The sequence below is a fragment of the Passer domesticus genome, chromosome W, assembly GCF_036417665.1.
Source record: "Passer domesticus isolate bPasDom1 chromosome W, bPasDom1.hap1, whole genome shotgun sequence".
Taxonomy (NCBI): domain Eukaryota; kingdom Metazoa; phylum Chordata; class Aves; order Passeriformes; family Passeridae; genus Passer; species Passer domesticus.
In genome coordinates this window covers 29,700,271-29,719,069 of record NC_087511.1, presented here as the reverse complement: position 1 = coordinate 29,719,069, position 18,799 = coordinate 29,700,271, and positions in this window count along the sequence as shown.

Here is an 18,799-nt window from a genome sequence, read left to right as displayed (position 1 = left end):
CAGCCAGCCACTCCGGGCCACTGGGCCCTGGACACGAACGATGGCCTTTCCCCAACGAAACAAAAGTCACCAGGCCAGGGTCCTGATGTCAGTTTGCAGGAGACACTTGGCACTGTCAAACCAGCCACAGTTGCCTGTGGGGGCACCTTGCATCTCGGCGGCATACTGATCCGCGCGGAATTTCAGCAGGCAGCCGGCCACTCCGGTCCAACAGGCCCTGGAGAGGAACGATGGCCATTCCACAGAGAAACAAAACTCACCAGGCCAGGTTCCTGATGTCAGTTTGCAGGAGGCACTTGGCACTGTCAAACCAGCCACAGCTGCCTGTGGGGGCACCTTGCATCTGGGAGGTATCCTGATCCGTGCGGAATTTCAGCAGGCACCCGGCCACTCCTGGCCACGGGGCCCTGGACACGAACGATGGCCTTTCCCCAGAGAAACAAAAGTCACCAGGCCAGGTTCCTGATGTCAGTTTGCAGGAGGCACTTGGCACTGTCAAACCAGCCACAGTTGCCTGTGGGGGCACCTTGCATCTGGGAGGTATCCTGATCCATGAGGGATTTCAGCAGGCAGCCGGCCACTCCGGGCCACCGGGACCTGGCGATCAACAATCGCCATTCCCCAGAGAAACAAAAGTCACCAGGCCAGGTTCCTGATGTGATTTTGCAGGAGGCACTTGGCACTGTCAAACCAGCCACAGTTGCCTGTTGGGGCACCTTGCCTCTGGGTCGTATCCCGCTGCGTGTGGAATTTCAGCAGGCAACCGGCCACTCCGGGCCACCGAGCCGTCGCTATGAACCAAGGCCTTTCCCCAGCGAAACAAAACTCACCAGGCCAGGTTCCTGATGTCAGTTTGCAGGAGGCACATGGCACTGTCAAAACAGCCACAGTTGCCTGTGGGGGCACCTTGCATCTGGAACGTTTCCTGATCCGTGCGGGATTTCAGCAGGCAGCCCGCCACTCCGGTCCAACAGGCCCTGGAGACGAAGGATGGCCTTTGCCTAGAGAAACAAAAGTCAACAGGCCAGGTTCCTGATGTCAGTTTGCAGGTGGCACTTGGCACTGTCAAACCAGCCACAGTTGCCTGTGGGGGCACCTTGCGTGTGGGAGGAATCCTAATCGGTGAGGAATTTCAGCAGGCAGCCGGCCACTTTGGGCCACCGGGCCCTAAACACGAACGATGGCCTTTCCCCAGAGAAACAGGAGACTCCAGGCCAGGTTCCTGATGTCAGGTTGCAGGAGGCGCTTGGCACTGTCAAACCAGCCACAGTTGCTTGAAGGGGCACCTTGCCTCTGGGTCGTATCCTGCTGCGTGTGGAACTTCAGCAGGCAGCCGGCCACTCCGGCCATCGAGCCGTCGCTGTGAACCAAGGCCTTTCCCCAGAGAAAAAAACCTCACGAGGTCAGGTTCCTGATGTCAGTTTGCAGGAGGCACTTGGCACTGTCAAAACAGCCACAGTTGCCTGTGGGGGCACCTTGCATCTCGGCGGCATCCGGATCCGTGCGGAATTTCAGCAGGCAGCCGGCCACTCCGGGCCACCGGGCCCTGGACATGAACGATGGCCATTCCACAGAGAAACAAAACTCACGCGGCCAGGTTCCTGATGTCAGTTTGCAGGAGGCACTTGGCACTGTCAAACCAGCCACAGTTGCCTGTGGGGGCACCTTGCGTGTGGGAGGTATCCTGATCCGTGCGGAATTTCAGCATGCAGCTGGCCACTCCGGGCCACCGGGACCTGGACATGAACCATGGCCTTTCCCCAGAGAAACAAAACTCACCAGGCCAGGTTCCTGATGTCAGTTTGCAGGAGGCACTTGGCACTGTGAAACCAGCCACAGTTGCCTGTGGGGGCACCTTGCAGCTGGGAGGTATCCTGATCCGTGCGGAATTTCAGCGGGCACCCGGCCACTCTGGGCCACCGCGCCCTGGACACGAACGATGGTCTTTCACCTGAGAAACAAAACTCACCAGGCCAGGTTCCTGATGTCAGTTTGCAGGAGGCACTTGGCACTGTCAAACCAGCCACAGTTGCCTGTGGGGGCACCTTTCATCTGGGAGGCATCCTGATCCGTGTGGAATTTCAGCAGGCAACCAGCCACTCCGGGCCACCGGGCCCTGGACACGAACGATGGCCATTCCACAGAGAAACAAAACTCACCCGGACCGGTTCCTGATGTCAGTTTGCAGGAGGCACTTGGCACTGTCAAACCAGCCACAGTTGCCTGTGGGGGCACCTTGCATCTGGGACGTATCCTGATCCGTGCAGGATTTCAGTAGGCAGCCCGCCACTCCGGTCCAACAGGCCCTGGAGACGAACGATGGCCATTCCACAGAGAAACAAAAGTCACCCGGCCAGGTTCCTGATGTCAGTTTGCAGGAGGCACTTGGCACTGTCAAACCAGCCACAGTTGCCTGTGGGGGCACCTTGCCTCTGGGAGGTATCCCGATCGGTGAGGAATTTCAGCAGGCAGCCAGCCATTCCGGGCCACCGGGACCTGGCTATCAACACTCACCTTTCCCCAGAGAAACAAAAGTCACCAGGCCAGGTTCCTGATGTCAGTTTGCAGGAGGCACTTGGCACTGACAAACCAGCCACAGTTGCCTGTGGGGGCTCCTTGCATCTCGGCGGCATCCTGGTCCGTGCGGAATTTCAGCAGGCAGCCAGCCACTTTGGGCCACCGGGCCCTAAACGCGAACGATGGCCTTTCACCAGAGAAACAAAACTCACCAGGCCAGGTTCCTGATGTCAGTTTGCAGGAGGCACTTGGCACTGTCAAACCAGCCACAGTTGCCTGTGGGGGCACCTTCAGTCCGGGAGGCATCCTGATCGGTGCGGAATTTCACCAGGCAGCCAGCCACTCCGGGCCACTGGGCCCTGGACACGAACGATGGCCTTTCCCCAACGAAACAAAAGTCACCAGGCCAGGGTCCTGATGTCAGTTTGCAGGAGACACTTGGCACTGTCAAACCAGCCACAGTTGCCTGTGGGGGCACCTTGCATCTCGGCGGCATACTGATCCGCGCGGAATTTCAGCAGGCAGCCGGCCACTCCGGTCCAACAGGCCCTGGAGAGGAACGATGGCCATTCCACAGAGAAACAAAACTCACCAGGCCAGGTTCCTGATGTCAGTTTGCAGGAGGCACTTGGCACTGTCAAACCAGCCACAGCTGCCTGTGGGGGCACCTTGCATCTGGGAGGTATCCTGATCCGTGCGGAATTTCAGCAGGCACCCGGCCACTCCTGGCCACGGGGCCCTGGACACGAACGATGGCCTTTCCCCAGAGAAACAAAAGTCACCAGGCCAGGTTCCTGATGTCAGTTTGCAGGAGGCACTTGGCACTGTCAAACCAGCCACAGTTGCCTGTGGGGGCACCTTGCATCTGGGAGGTATCCTGATCCATGAGGGATTTCAGCAGGCAGCCGGCCACTCCGGGCCACCGGGACCTGGCGATCAACAATCGCCATTCCCCAGAGAAACAAAAGTCACCAGGCCAGGTTCCTGATGTCATTTTGCAGGAGGCACTTGGCACTGTCAAACCAGCCACAGTTGCCTGTTGGGGCACCTTGCCTCTGGGTCGTATCCCGCTGCGTGTGGAATTTCAGCAGGCAACCGGCCACTCCGGGCCACCGAGCCGTCGCTATGAACCAAGGCCTTTCCCCAGCGAAACAAAACTCACCAGGCCAGGTTCCTGATGTCAGTTTGCAGGAGGCACATGGCACTGTCAAAACAGCCACAGTTGCCTGTGGGGGCACCTTGCATCTGGAACGTTTCCTGATCCGTGCGGGATTTCAGCAGGCAGCCCGCCACTCCGGTCCAACAGGCCCTGGAGACGAAGGATGGCCTTTGCCTAGAGAAACAAAACTCAACAGGCCAGGTTCCTGATGTCAGTTTGCAGGTGGCACTTGGCACTGTCAAACCAGCCACAGTTGCCTGTGGGGGCACCTTGCGTGTGGGAGGAATCCTAATCGGTGAGGAATTTCAGCAGGCAGCCGGCCACTTTGGGCCACCGGGCCCTAAACACGAACGATGGCCTTTCCCCAGAGAAACAGGAGACTCCAGGCCAGGTTCCTGATGTCAGGTTGCAGGAGGCGCTTGGCACTGTCAAACCAGCCACAGTTGCTTGAAGGGGCACCTTGCCTCTGGGTCGTATCCTGCTGCGTGTGGAACTTCAGCAGGCAGCCGGCCACTCCGGCCATCGAGCCGTCGCTGTGAACCAAGGCCTTTCCCCAGAGAAAAAAAACTCACGAGGTCAGGTTCCTGATGTCAGTTTGCAGGAGGCACTTGGCACTGTCAAAACAGCCACAGTTGCCTGTGGGGGCACCTTGCATCTCGGCGGCATCCGGATCCGTGCGGAATTTCAGCAGGCAGCCGGCCACTCCGGGCCACCGGGCCCTGGACATGAACGATGGCCATTCCACAGAGAAACAAAACTCACGCGGCCAGGTTCCTGATGTCAGTTTGCAGGAGGCACTTGGCACTGTCAAACCAGCCACAGTTGCCTGTGGGGGCACCTTGCGTGTGGGAGGTATCCTGATCCGTGCGGAATTTCAGCATGCAGCTGGCCACTCCGGGCCACCGGGACCTGGACATGAACCATGGCCTTTCCCCAGAGAAACAAAACTCACCAGGCCAGGTTCCGGATGTCAGTTTGCAGGAGGCACTTGGCACTGTGAAACCAGCCACAGTTGCCTGTGGGGGCACCTTTCATCTGGGAGGCATCCTGATCCGTGTGGAATTTCAGCAGGCAACCAGCCACTCCGGGCCACCGGGCCCTGGACACGAACGATGGCCATTCCACAGAGAAACAAAACTCACCCGGACCGGTTCCTGATGTCAGTTTGCAGGAGGCACTTGGCACTGTCAAACCAGCCACAGTTGCCTGTGGGGGCACCTTGCATCTGGGACGTATCCTGATGCGTGCGGGATTTCAGCAGGCAGCTGGCCACTCCGGGACAACGGGCCCCGGCTATGTACTACGGCCTCTCCCCCGAGAAACAAAAGTCACCAGGCCAGATTCCTGATGTCAATTTGCAGGAGGCACTTGGCTCTGTCAAACCAGCCACAGTTGCTTGAGGGGGCACCTTTCATCGGGGCGGCATCCTGATCCGTGCGGAATTTCAGCAGGCAGCTGTCCACTCCGGGCCACCGGGCCCTGGATATGAACCATGGCCTTTCGCCAGAGAAAAAAAAGTCACGAGGCCCGGTTCCTGATGTCAGTTTGCAGGAGGCACTCGGCACTGTCAAATCAGCCACAGGTCCTTGAGGGGGCCACTTTCATCAGGGCGGCATCCTGATCCGTGCGGAATTTCAGCAGGCAGCCGGCCATTCCGGGCCAACGGGCCCTGGCTAAGAACCATGGCCTTTGCCTAGAGAAACAAAACTCAACAGGCCAGGTTCCTGATGTCAGTTTGCAGGTGGCACTTGGCACTGTCAAACCAGCCACAGTTGCCTGTGGGGGCACCTTGCCTCTGGGAGGCATCCCGATCGGTGAGGAATTTCAGCAGGCAGCCATCCATTCCGGGCCACCGGGGCCTGGCTATCAACAATCGCCTTTCCCCAGAGAAACAAAAGTCACCAGGCCAGGTTCCTGATGTCAGTTTGCAGGAGGCACTTGGCACTGACAAACCAGCCACAGTTGCCTGTGGGGGCTCCTTGCATCTCGGCGGCATCCTGATCCGTGCGGAATTTCAGCAGGCAGCCAGCCACTTTGGGCCACCGGGCCCTAAACGCGAACGATGGCCTTTCCCCAGAGAAACAAAACTCACCAGGCCAGGTTCCTGATGTCAGTTTGCAGGAGGCACTTGGCACTGTCAAACCAGACACAGTTGCCTGTGGGTGCACCTTGCATCTCGGCGGCATACTGATCCGCGCGGAATTTCAGCAGGCAGCCGGCCACTCCGGGCCACCGGGCCTGTCTATGAACCATGGCCTTTCCCCGGAGAAAAAAAAGGCACCAGGCCAGGTTCCTGATGTCAGTTTGCTGGAGGCACTTGGCACTGTCAAACCAGCCACAGTTGCCTGTGGGGGCACCTTGCATCTGGGAGGTATCCTGATCCGTGAGGGATTTCAGCAGGCAGCCGGCCACTCCGGGCCACCGGGCCGTGGACATGAACCATGGCCTTTCCCCAGTGAATCAAAACTCACCAGGCCAGGTTCCTGATGTCAGTTTGCAGGTGGCAGTTGGCACTGTCAAACCAGCCACACTTGCTTGAGGGGGCACCTTGCATCTGGGAGGTATCCTGATCCGTGAGGGATTTCAGCAGGCAGCCGGCCACTCCGGGCCACCGGGACCTGGCGATCAACAATCGCCATTCCCCAGAGAAACAAAAGTCACCAGGCCAGGTTCCTGATGTCAGTTTGTAGGAGGCACTTGGCACTGTCAAACCAGCCACAGTTGCCTGTTGGGGCACCTTGCCTCTGGGTCGTATCCCGCTGCGTGTGGAATTTCAGCAGGCAGCCGGCCACTCCGGGCCACCGGGCCCTGGCTATGAACCATGGCCTTTCGCCAGAGAAACAAAAGTCAACAGGCCAGGTTCCTGATGTCAGTTTGCAGGAGGCACATGGCACTGTCAAACCAGCCACAGTTGCTTGAGGGGGCACCTTTCATCGGGGCGGCATCCTGATCTGTGCGGAATTTCCGCAGGCAGACGGCCTCTCCGGGCCACCGGGGCCTGGCTATGAACCATGGCCTTTAGCCAGAGAAACAAAAGTCACCAGGCCAGGTTCGTGATGTCAGATTGCAGGAGGCGCTTGGCACTGTCAAATCAGACACAGTTGCTTGAGGGCGCACCTTGCATCTGGGCGGCATCCCGATCGGTGAGGAATTTCAACAGGCAGCCAGCCATTCCGGGCCACCGGGACCTGGCTATCAACAATCGCCTTTCCCCAGAGAAACAAAAGTCACCAGGCCAGGTTCCTGATATCAGTTTGCAGGAGGCACTTGGCACTGTCAAACCAGCCAGAGTTGCCTGTGGTGGTACCTTCGGTCCGGGAGGCATCCTAATCGGTGAGGAATTTCAGCAGGCAGCCGGCCACTCCGGGCCACCGCGCCCTGGACACGAAGGATGGCCTTTCCCCAGAGAAACAAAACTCACCAGGCCAGGTTCCTGATGTCAGTTGGCAAGAGGCGGTTGGCACTGTCAAACCAGCCACAGTTGCCTGTGGGGGCACCTTGCGTGTGGGAGGAATCCTAATCGGTGAGGAATTTCAGCAGGCAGCCAGCCACTTTGGGCCACCGGGCCCTAAACACGAACGATGGCCTTTCCCCAGAGAAACAGGAGACTCCAGGCCAGGTTCCTGATGTCAGGTTGCAGGAGGCGCTTGGCACTGTCAAACCAGCCACAGTCGCTTGAAGGGGCACCTTGCCTCTGGGTCGTATCCTGCTGCGTGTGGAACTTCAGCAGGCAGCCGGCCACTCCAGCCATCGAGCCGTCGCTGTGAACCAAGGCCTTTCCCCAGAGAAAAAAAACTCACGAGGTCAGGTTCCTGATGTCAGTTTGCAGGAGGCACTTGGCACTGTCAAAACAGCCAGAGTTGCCTGTGGGGGCACCTTGCATCTCGGCGGAATCCGGATCCGTGCGGAATTTCAGCAGGCAGCCGGCCACTCCGGGCCACCGGGCCCTGGACATGAACGATGGCCATTCCACAGAGAAACAAAACTCACGCGGCCAGGTTCCTGATGTCAGTTTGCAGGAGGCACTTGGCACTGTCAAACCAGCCACAGTTGCCTGTGGGGGCACCTTGCGTGTGGGAGGTATCCTGATCCGTGCGGAATTTCAGCAGGCAGCCGGCCACTCCGGGCCACCGGGACCGGGCTATCAACAATCGCCTTTCCCCAGAGAAACAAAAGTCACCAGGCCAGGTTCCTGATGTCAGTTGGCAGGAGGCACTTGGCACCGTCAAACCAGCCACAGTTGCCTGTGGTGGTACCTTCGGTCTGGGAGGCATCCTGATCCGTGCGGAATTTCAGCAGGCAGCCGGCCACACCGGGCTACCGGGCCCTGGCTACGAACGATTGCCTTTCCCCAGAGAAACAAAACTCACCAGGCCAGGTTCCTGATGTCAGTTTGCAGGAGGCACTTGGCACTGTCAAACCAGCCACAGTTGCCTGTGGGGGCACCTTGCGTGTGGGAGGTATCCTGATCCGTGCGGAATTTCAGCAAGCAGCCGACCACTTCGTGCCACTGGGCCCTGGCTATGAACCATGGCTTTTCCCCAGAGAAACAAAAGTCACCAGGCCAGGTTCCTGATGTCAGTTTGCAGGAGGCACTTGGCACTGTCAAACCAGCCACAGTTGCCTGTTGGGGCACCTTGCCTCTGGGTGGTATCCTGCTGCGTGTGGAACTTCAGCAGGCAGACGGCCACTCCGGCCATCGAGCCGTCGCTGTGAACCAAGGCCTTTCCCCAGAGAAAAAAAACTCACGAGGTCAGGTTCCTGATGTCAGTTTGCAGGAGGCACTTGGCACTGTCAAAACAGCCAGAGTTGCCTGTGGTGGTACCTTCGGTCTGGGAGGCATCCTGATCCGTGCGGAATTTCAGCAGGCAGCCGGTCACTCTCGGCCACCGGGCCCTGGACAGGAACCATCCCCTTTCCCCAGAGAAACAAAAGTCACCAGGCCAGGTTCCTGTTGTCAGTTTGCAGGAGGCACTTGGCACTGTCAAACCAGCCACAGTTGCCTGTGGGGGCGCCTTGCGTGTGGGAGGTATCCTGATCCGTGCGGAATTTCAGCAGGCAGCCGGCCACTCCGGGCCACCGGGACCGGGCTATCAACAATCGCCTTTCCCCAGAGAAACAAAAGTCACCAGGCCAGGTTCCTGATGTCAGTTTGCAGGAGGCACTTGGCACTGTCAAACCAGCCACAGTTGCCTGTGGGGGCACCTTGCGTGTGGGAGGTATCCTGATCCGTGCGGAATTTCAGCAAGCAGCCGACCACTTCGTGCCACTGGGCCCTGGCTATGAACCATGGCTTTTCCCCAGAGAAACAAAAGTCACCAGGCCAGGTTCCTGATGTCAGTTTGCAGGAGGCACTTGGCACTGTCAAACCAGCCACAGTTGCCTGTTGGGGCACCTTGCCTCTGGGTCGTATCCTGCAGCGTGTGGAATTTGAGCAGGCAGCCGGCCTCTCCAGGCCACCGGGCCCTGGATATGAACCACGGACTTTCCCCAGAGAAAAAAAAGTCACCAGGCTAGGTTCCTGATGTCAATTTGCAGGAGGCACTTGGCGCTGTCAAACCAACCACACTTGCTTGAGGGGGCACCTTGCATCTGGGCGGCATCCTGATCCGTGCGGAATTTCAACAGGCAGACGGCCACTTCGGGCCAACGGGCCCTGGAGAAGAAGGATGTCATTTCCCCAGAGAAACAAAAGTCACCAGGCCAGGTTCCTGATGTCAGTTTGAAGGAGGCACTTGGCTCTGTCAAACCAGTCACAGTTGCCTGTGGGGGCACCGTGCATCTCGGAGGTATCCTGATCCGTGCCGAATTTCAGCAGGCAGCCGGCCTCTCCGGGCCACCGCGCCCTGGACACGAAGGATGGCCTTTCCCCAGAGAAACAAAACTCACCAGGCCAGGTTCCTGATGTCAGTTTGCAGGAGGCACATGGCACTGTCAAACCAGCCACAGTTGCTTGAGGGGGCACCTTTCATCGGGGCGGCATCCTGATCTGTGCGGAATTTCCGCAGGCAGAGGGCCTCTCCGGGCCACCGGGGCCTGGCTATGAACCATGGCCTTTAGCCAGAGAAACAAAAGTCACCAGGCCAGGTTCGTGATGTCAGATTGCAGGAGGCACTTGGCACTGTCAAATCAGACACAGTTGCCTGTGGGGGCACCTTGCATCTCGGCAGCATCCGGATCCGTGCGGAATTTCAGCAGGCAGCCGGCCACTCCGGGCCATCGGGCCCTGGACACGAACGATGGCCTTTCCCCAGAGAAACAAAAGTCACCAGGCCAGGTTCCTGATGTCAGTTTGCAGGAGGCACTTGGCACTGTCAAACCAGCCACAGTTTCCTGTGGGGGCACCTTGCATCTGGGAGGTATCCTGCTCTGTGAGGGATTTCAGCAGGCAGCCGGCCACTCCGGGCCACCGGGACCTGGCGATCAACAATCGCCATTCCCCAGAGAAACAAAAGTCACCAGGCCAGGTTCCTGATGTCAGTTTGTAGGAGGCACTTGGCACTGTCAAACCAGCCACAGTTGGCTGTTGGGGCACCTTGCCTCTGGGTCGTATCCCGCTGCGTGTGGAATTTCAGCAGGCAGCCGGCCACTCCGGGCCACCGGGCCCTGGATATGAACCATGGCCTTTCGCCAGAGAAACAAAAGTCAACAGGCCAGGTTCCTGATGTCAGTTTGCAGGAGGCACATGGCACTGTCAAACCAGCCACAGTTGCTTGAGGGGGCACCTTTCATCGGGGCGGCATCCTGATCTGTGCGGAATTTCCGCAGGCAGACGGCCTCTCCGGGCCAGAGGGGCCTGGCTATGAACCATGGCCTTTAGCCAGAGAAACAAAAGTCAACAGGCCAGGTTCCTGATGTCAGTTTGCAGGAGGCACTTGGCACTGTCAAACCAGCCACAGTTGCTTGAAGGGGCACATTGCCTCTGGCCGGCATACTGATTCGTGCGGAATTTCAGCAGGCAGCCGGCCACTCCGGGCCACCGGGCCCTGGCTATGAACCATAGCCTTTCCCCAGAGAAAAAAAAGTCACCAGGCCAGGTTCCTGATGTCTGTTTGCAGGACGCACTTGGCGCTGTAAAACCAACCACACTTGCTTGAGGGGGCACCTTGCATCTGGGCGGCATACTGATCCGTGCGGAATTTGAGCAGGCAGCCGGCCACTCCGAGCCAACGGGCCCTGGAGAAGAAGGATGGCATTTCCCCAGAGAAACAAAAGTCACCAGGCCAGGTTCCTCATGTCAGTTTGCAGGAGGCACTTGGCTCTGTCTAACCAGTCACAGTTGCTTGAGGGGGCACCTTGCATCTGGGCGGCATCCTGATCTGTGCGGAATTTCAACAGGCAGACGGCCTCTCCGGGCCACCGGGCCCTGGCTATGAACCACGGACTTTCCCCAGAGAAACAAAAGTCACCAGGCCAGGTTCCTCATGTCAGTTTGAAGGAGGCACTTGGCTCTGTCAAACCAGTCACAGTTGCCTGTGAGGGCACCTTGCATCTGGGCGCCATCCTCATCCGTGCGGAATTTCAGCAGGCAGCCGGCCACTCCGTGCCACCGCGCCCTGCTACAAAAAACAATGGTCTTTCCCCTGAGAAACAAAAGGCACCAGGCCAGGTTCCTGATGTCAGTTTGCAGGAGGCACTTGGCACTGTCAAACCAGCCAGAGTTGCTTGAGGGGGCACCATGCATTGGGCCAGCATCCTGATCCGTGCGGAATTTCAGCAGGCAGCCGGCCTCTCCGGGCCACCGGGGCCTGGCTATGAACCACGGACTTTCCCCAGAGAAAAAAAAGTCACCAGGCTAGGTTCCTGATGTCAATTTGCAGGAGGCACTTGGCGCTGTCAAACCAACCACACTTGCTTGAGGGCGCACCTTGCATCTGGGCGGCATCCTGATCCGTGCGGAATTTCAACAGGCAGCCGGCCACTTCGGGCCAACGGGCCCTGGAGAAGAAGGATGTCATTTCCCCAGAGAAACAAAAGTCACCAGGCCAGGTTCCTGATGTCAGTTTGAAGGAGGCACTTGGCTCTGTCAAACCAGTCACAGTTGCCTGTGGGGGCACCGTGCATCTCGGAGGTATCCTGATCCGTGCCGAATTTCAGCAGGCAGCCGGCCTCTCCGGGCCAACGGGCCCCGGCTATGAACCATGGCCTTTCGCCCGAGAATCAAAAGTCACCAGGCCAGGTTCCTGATGTCAGTTTGCAGGAGGCACTTGGCACTGTCAAACCAGCCAGAGTTGCCTGTGGGGGCACCGTGCATTGGGCCGGCATCCTGATCCGTGCGGAATTTGAGCAGGCAGCCGGCCTCTCCGGGCCACCGGGCCCTGGCTATGAACCATGGCCTTTAGCCAGAGAAACAAAAGTCAACAGGCCAGGTTCCTGATGTCAGACTGCAGGAGGCACTTGGCACTGTCAAATCAGACACAGTTGCTTGAGGGGGCACCTTGCATCTGGGCGGCATCCTGATCCGTGCGGAATCTCAGCAGGCAGCCTGCCACTCCGGGCCACCGGGCCCTGTCTAAGTACTATGGCCTTTCCCCAGAGAAACAAAAGTCACCAGGCCAGGTTCCTGATGTCAGTTTGCAGGAGGCACTTTGCGCTGTCAAATCAGCCACACTTGCTTGAGGGGGCACTTTGCGTCTTGGTGGTATCCTCATCCGTGCGGAATTTCCGCAGGCAGCCGGCCTCTCCAGGCCACCGGGCCCTGGATATGAACCACGGACTTTCCCCAGAGAAACAAAAGTCACCAGGCCAGGTTCCTGATGTCAGTTTGCAGGAGGCACTTGGCACTGTAAAACCAGCCACAGTTGCCTATGGGGGCCCCTTGCATCTGGGATGTATCCTGATCCGTGCGGGATTTCAGCAGGCAGCCCGCCACTCCAGTCCAACAGGCCCTGGAGACGAAGGATGGCCTTTCCCCAGAGAAACAAAAGTCACCAGGCCAGGTTCCTGATGTCAATTTGCAGGAGGCCCTTGGCACTGTCAAACCAGCCATAGTTGCCTGTGGGGGCACCTTTCATCTGGGAGGCATCCCAATCGGTGAGGAATTTCTGCAGGCTGCCCGCCACTCCGGGCCACCGGGACCGGGCTATCAACAATCGCCTTTCCCCAGAGAAACAAAAGTCACCAGGCCAGGTTCCTGATGTCAGTTTGCAGGAGGCACTTGGCACTGTCAAACCAGCCACAGTTGCCTGTGGTGGTACCTTCGGTCTGGGAGGCATCCTGATCCGTGCCGAATTTCAGCAGGCAGCCCGCCATTCCAGGCCACCGGGTCCTGGATATGAACCATATTTCAGTAGATAAACAAAACTCACCAGGCCAGGTTCCTGATGTCAGTTTGCAGGAGGCACTTGGCACTGTCAAACCAGCCACAGTTGCCTGTGGTGGTACCTTCGGTCCGGGAGGCATCCTAATCGGTGAGGGATTTCAGCAGGCAGCCGGCCACTCCGGGCCACCGGGCCCTGGACACGAAGGATGGCCTTTCCCCTGAGAAACAAAAGTCACCAGGCCAGGTTCCTGATGTCAGTTTGCAGGAGGCACTTGGCACTGTCAAAACAGCCAGAGTTGCCTGTTGGGGCACCTTTCATCTGGGACGTATCCTGATCCGTGAGGGATTTCAGCAGGCAGCCGGCCACTCCGGGCCACCGGGCCCTGGCTCTGAACCATGGCCTTTCCCCAGAGAAACAAAACTCACCAGGCCGGGTTCCTGATGTCAGTTTGCAGGAGGCACTTGGCACTGTCAAAACAGCCAGAGTTGCCTGTGGGGGCACCTTGCATCTCAGCGGCATCCGGAGCCGTGCGGAATTTCAGCAGGCAGCCGGCCACTCCGGGCCACCGGGCCCTGGACACGAACGATGGCCTTTCCCCAGAGAAACAAAAGTCACCAGGCCAGGTTCCTGATGTCAGTTTGCAGGAGGCACTTGGCACTGTCAAACCAGCCACAGTTGCCTGTGGGGGCACCTTGCCTCTGAGTCGTACCCTGCCCCGTGCGGAATTTCAGCATGCAGCTGGCCACTCGGGGCCACCGGGCCCTGGACATGAACCATGGCCTTTCCCCAGAGAAACAAAACTCACCAGGCCAGGTTCCTGATGTCAGTTTGCAGGAGGCACTTGGCACTGTCAAACCAGCCACAGTTGCCTGTTGGGGCACCTTTCATCTGGGACGTATCCTGATCCGTGAGGGATTTCAGCAGGCAGCCGGCCACTCCGGGCCACCGGGCCCTGGACACGAACGATGGCCATTCCACAGAGAAACAAAACTCACCCGGCCAGGTTCCTGATGTCAGTTTGCAGGAAGCACTTGGCACTGTCAAACTAGCCACAGTTGCCTGTGGGGGCACCTTGCATCTGGGACGTATCCTGATCCGTGAGAGTTTTCAGCAGGCAGCCGGCCACTCCGGGCCACCGGGCCCTGGACACGAACGATGGCCTTTCCCCAGAGAAACAAAAGTCACCAGGCCAGGTTCCTGATGTCAGTTTGTAGGAGGCACTTGGCACTGTCAAACCAGCCACAGTTGCCTGTGGGGGCACCTTGCATCTCGGCGGCATCCGGATCCGTGCGGAATTTCAGCAGGCAACCGGCCACTCCGGGCCACCGGGCCCTGGACACGAACGATGGCCATTCCACAGAGAAACAAAACTCACCAGGCCAGGTTCCTGATGTCAGTTTGCAGGAGGCACTTGGCACTGTCAAACTAGCCACAGTTGCCTGTGGGGGCACCTTGCATCTGGGACGTATCCTGATCCGTGCGGAATTTCAGCAGGCACCCGGCCACTCCGGGCCACCGCGCCCTGGACACGAACGATGGTCTTTCACCTGAGAAACAAAACTCACCAGGCCAGGTTCCTGATGTCAGTTTGTAGGAGGCACTTGGCACTGTCAAACCAGCCACAGTTGCCTGTTGGGGCACCTTGCCTCTGGGTCGTATCCCGCTGCGTGTGGAATTTCAGCAGGCAGCCGGCCACTCCGGGCCACCGGGCCCTGGCTATGAACCATGGCCTTTCGCCAGAGAAACAAAAGTCAACAGGCCAGGTTCCTGATGTCAGTTTGCAGGAGGCACATGGCACTGTCAAACCAGCCACAGTTGCTTGAGGGGGCACCTTTCATCGGGGCGGCATCCTGATCTGTGCGGAATTTCCGCAGGCAGACGGCCTCTCCGGGCCACCGGGGCCTGGCTATGAACCATGGCCTTTAGCCAGAGAAACAAAAGTCACCAGGCCAGGTTCGTGATGTCAGATTGCAGGAGGCGCTTGGCACTGTCAAATCAGACACAGTTGCTTGAGGGCGCACCTTGCATCTGGGCGGCATCCCGATCGGTGAGGAATTTCAACAGGCAGCCAGCCATTCCGGGCCACCGGGACCTGGCTATCAACAATCGCCTTTCCCCAGAGAAACAAAAGTCACCAGGCCAGGTTCCTGATATCAGTTTGCAGGAGGCACTTGGCACTGTCAAACCAGCCAGAGTTGCCTGTGGTGGTACCTTCGGTCCGGGAGGCATCCTAATCGGTGAGGAATTTCAGCAGGCAGCCGGCCACTCCGGGCCACCGCGCCCTGGACACGAAGGATGGCCTTTCCCCAGAGAAACAAAACTCACCAGGCCAGGTTCCTGATGTCAGTTGGCAAGAGGCGGTTGGCACTGTCAAACCAGCCACAGTTGCCTGTGGGGGCACCTTGCGTGTGGGAGGAATCCTAATCGGTGAGGAATTTCAGCAGGCAGCCAGCCACTTTGGGCCACCGGGCCCTAAACACGAACGATGGCCTTTCCCCAGAGAAACAGGAGACTCCAGGCCAGGTTCCTGATGTCAGGTTGCAGGAGGCGCTTGGCACTGTCAAACCAGCCACAGTCGCTTGAAGGGGCACCTTGCCTCTGGGTCGTATCCTGCTGCGTGTGGAACTTCAGCAGGCAGCCGGCCACTCCAGCCATCGAGCCGTCGCTGTGAACCAAGGCCTTTCCCCAGAGAAAAAAAACTCACGAGGTCAGGTTCCTGATGTCAGTTTGCAGGAGGCACTTGGCACTGTCAAAACAGCCAGAGTTGCCTGTGGGGGCACCTTGCATCTCGGCGGAATCCGGATCCGTGCGGAATTTCAGCAGGCAGCCGGCCACTCCGGGCCACCGGGCCCTGGACATGAACGATGGCCATTCCACAGAGAAACAAAACTCACGCGGCCAGGTTCCTGATGTCAGTTTGCAGGAGGCACTTGGCACTGTCAAACCAGCCACAGTTGCCTGTGGGGGCACCTTGCGTGTGGGAGGTATCCTGATCCGTGCGGAATTTCAGCAGGCAGCCGGCCACTCCGGGCCACCGGGACCGGGCTATCAACAATCGCCTTTCCCCAGAGAAACAAAAGTCACCAGGCCAGGTTCCTGATGTCAGTTGGCAGGAGGCACTTGGCACCGTCAAACCAGCCACAGTTGCCTGTGGTGGTACCTTCGGTCTGGGAGGCATCCTGATCCGTGCGGAATTTCAGCAGGCAGCCGGCCACACCGGGCTACCGGGCCCTGGCTACGAACGATTGCCTTTCCCCAGAGAAACAAAACTCACCAGGCCAGGTTCCTGATGTCAGTTTGCAGGAGGCACTTGGCACTGTCAAACCAGCCACAGTTGCCTGTGGGGGCACCTTGCGTGTGGGAGGTATCCTGATCCGTGCGGAATTTCAGCAAGCAGCCGACCACTTCGTGCCACTGGGCCCTGGCTATGAACCATGGCTTTTCCCCAGAGAAACAAAAGTCACCAGGCCAGGTTCCTGATGTCAGTTTGCAGGAGGCACTTGGCACTGTCAAACCAGCCACAGTTGCCTGTTGGGGCACCTTGCCTCTGGGTGGTATCCTGCTGCGTGTGGAACTTCAGCAGGCAGACGGCCACTCCGGCCATCGAGCCGTCGCTGTGAACCAAGGCCTTTCCCCAGAGAAAAAAAACTCACGAGGTCAGGTTCCTGATGTCAGTTTGCAGGAGGCACTTGGCACTGTCAAAACAGCCAGAGTTGCCTGTGGTGGTACCTTCGGTCTGGGAGGCATCCTGATCCGTGCGGAATTTCAGCAGGCAGCCGGTCACTCTCGGCCACCGGGCCCTGGACAGGAACCATCCCCTTTCCCCAGAGAAACAAAAGTCACCAGGCCAGGTTCCTGTTGTCAGTTTGCAGGAGGCACTTGGCACTGTCAAACCAGCCACAGTTGCCTGTGGGGGCGCCTTGCGTGTGGGAGGTATCCTGATCCGTGCGGAATTTCAGCAGGCAGCCGGCCACTCCGGGCCACCGGGACCGGGCTATCAACAATCGCCTTTCCCCAGAGAAACAAAAGTCACCAGGCCAGGTTCCTGATGTCAGTTTGCAGGAGGCACTTGGCACTGTCAAACCAGCCACAGTTGCCTGTGGGGGCACCTTGCGTGTGGGAGGTATCCTGATCCGTGCGGAATTTCAGCAAGCAGCCGACCACTTCGTGCCACTGGGCCCTGGCTATGAACCATGGCTTTTCCCCAGAGAAACAAAAGTCACCAGGCCAGGTTCCTGATGTCAGTTTGCAGGAGGCACTTGGCACTGTCAAACCAGCCACAGTTGCCTGTTGGGGCACCTTGCCTCTGGGTCGTATCCTGCAGCGTGTGGAATTTGAGCAGGCAGCCGGCCTCTCCAGGCCACCGGGCCCTGGATATGAACCACGGACTTTCCCCAGAGAAAAAAAAGTCACCAGGCTAGGTTCCTGATGTCAATTTGCAGGAGGCACTTGGCGCTGTCAAACCAACCACACTTGCTTGAGGGGGCACCTTGCATCTGGGCGGCATCCTGATCCGTGCGGAATTTCAACAGGCAGACGGCCACTTCGGGCCAACGGGCCCTGGAGAAGAAGGATGTCATTTCCCCAGAGAAACAAAAGTCACCAGGCCAGGTTCCTGATGTCAGTTTGAAGGAGGCACTTGGCTCTGTCAAACCAGTCACAGTTGCCTGTGGGGGCACCGTGCATCTCGGAGGTATCCTGATCCGTGCCGAATTTCAGCAGGCAGCCGGCCTCTCCGGGCCACCGCGCCCTGGACACGAAGGATGGCCTTTCCCCAGAGAAACAAAACTCACCAGGCCAGGTTCCTGATGTCAGTTTGCAGGAGGCACATGGCACTGTCAAACCAGCCACAGTTGCTTGAGGGGGCACCTTTCATCGGGGCGGCATCCTGATCTGTGCGGAATTTCCGCAGGCAGAGGGCCTCTCCGGGCCACCGGGGCCTGGCTATGAACCATGGCCTTTAGCCAGAGAAACAAAAGTCACCAGGCCAGGTTCGTGATGTCAGATTGCAGGAGGCACTTGGCACTGTCAAATCAGACACAGTTGCCTGTGGGGGCACCTTGCATCTCGGCAGCATCCGGATCCGTGCGGAATTTCAGCAGGCAGCCGGCCACTCCGGGCCATCGGGCCCTGGACACGAACGATGGCCTTTCCCCAGAGAAACAAAAGTCACCAGGCCAGGTTCCTGATGTCAGTTTGCAGGAGGCACTTGGCACTGTCAAACCAGCCACAGTTTCCTGTGGGGGCACCTTGCATCTGGGAGGTATCCTGCTCTGTGAGGGATTTCAGCAGGCAGCCGGCCACTCCGGGCCACCGGGACCTGGCGATCAACAATCGCCATTCCCCAGAGAAACAAAAGTCACCAGGCCAGGTTCCTGATGTCAGTTTGTAGGAGGCACTTGGCACTGTCAAACCAGCCACAGTTGGCTGTTGGGGCACCTTGCCTCTGGGTCGTATCCCGCTGCGTGTGGAATTTCAGCAGGCAGCCGGCCACTCCGGGCCACCGGGCCCTGGATATGAACCATGGCCTTTCGCCAGAGAAACAAAAGTCAACAGGCCAGGTTCCTGATGTCAGTTTGCAGGAGGCACATGGCACTGTCAAACCAGCCACAGTTGCTTGAGGGGGCACCTTTCATCGGGGCGGCATCCTGATCTGTGCGGAATTTCCGCAGGCAGACGGCCTCTCCGGGCCAGAGGGGCCTGGCTATGAACCATGGCCTTTAGCCAGAGAAACAAAAGTCAACAGGCCAGGTTCCTGATGTCAGTTTGCAGGAGGCACTTGGCACTGTCAAACCAGCCACAGTTGCTTGAAGGGGCACATTGCCTCTGGCCGGCATACTGATTCGTGCGGAATTTCAGC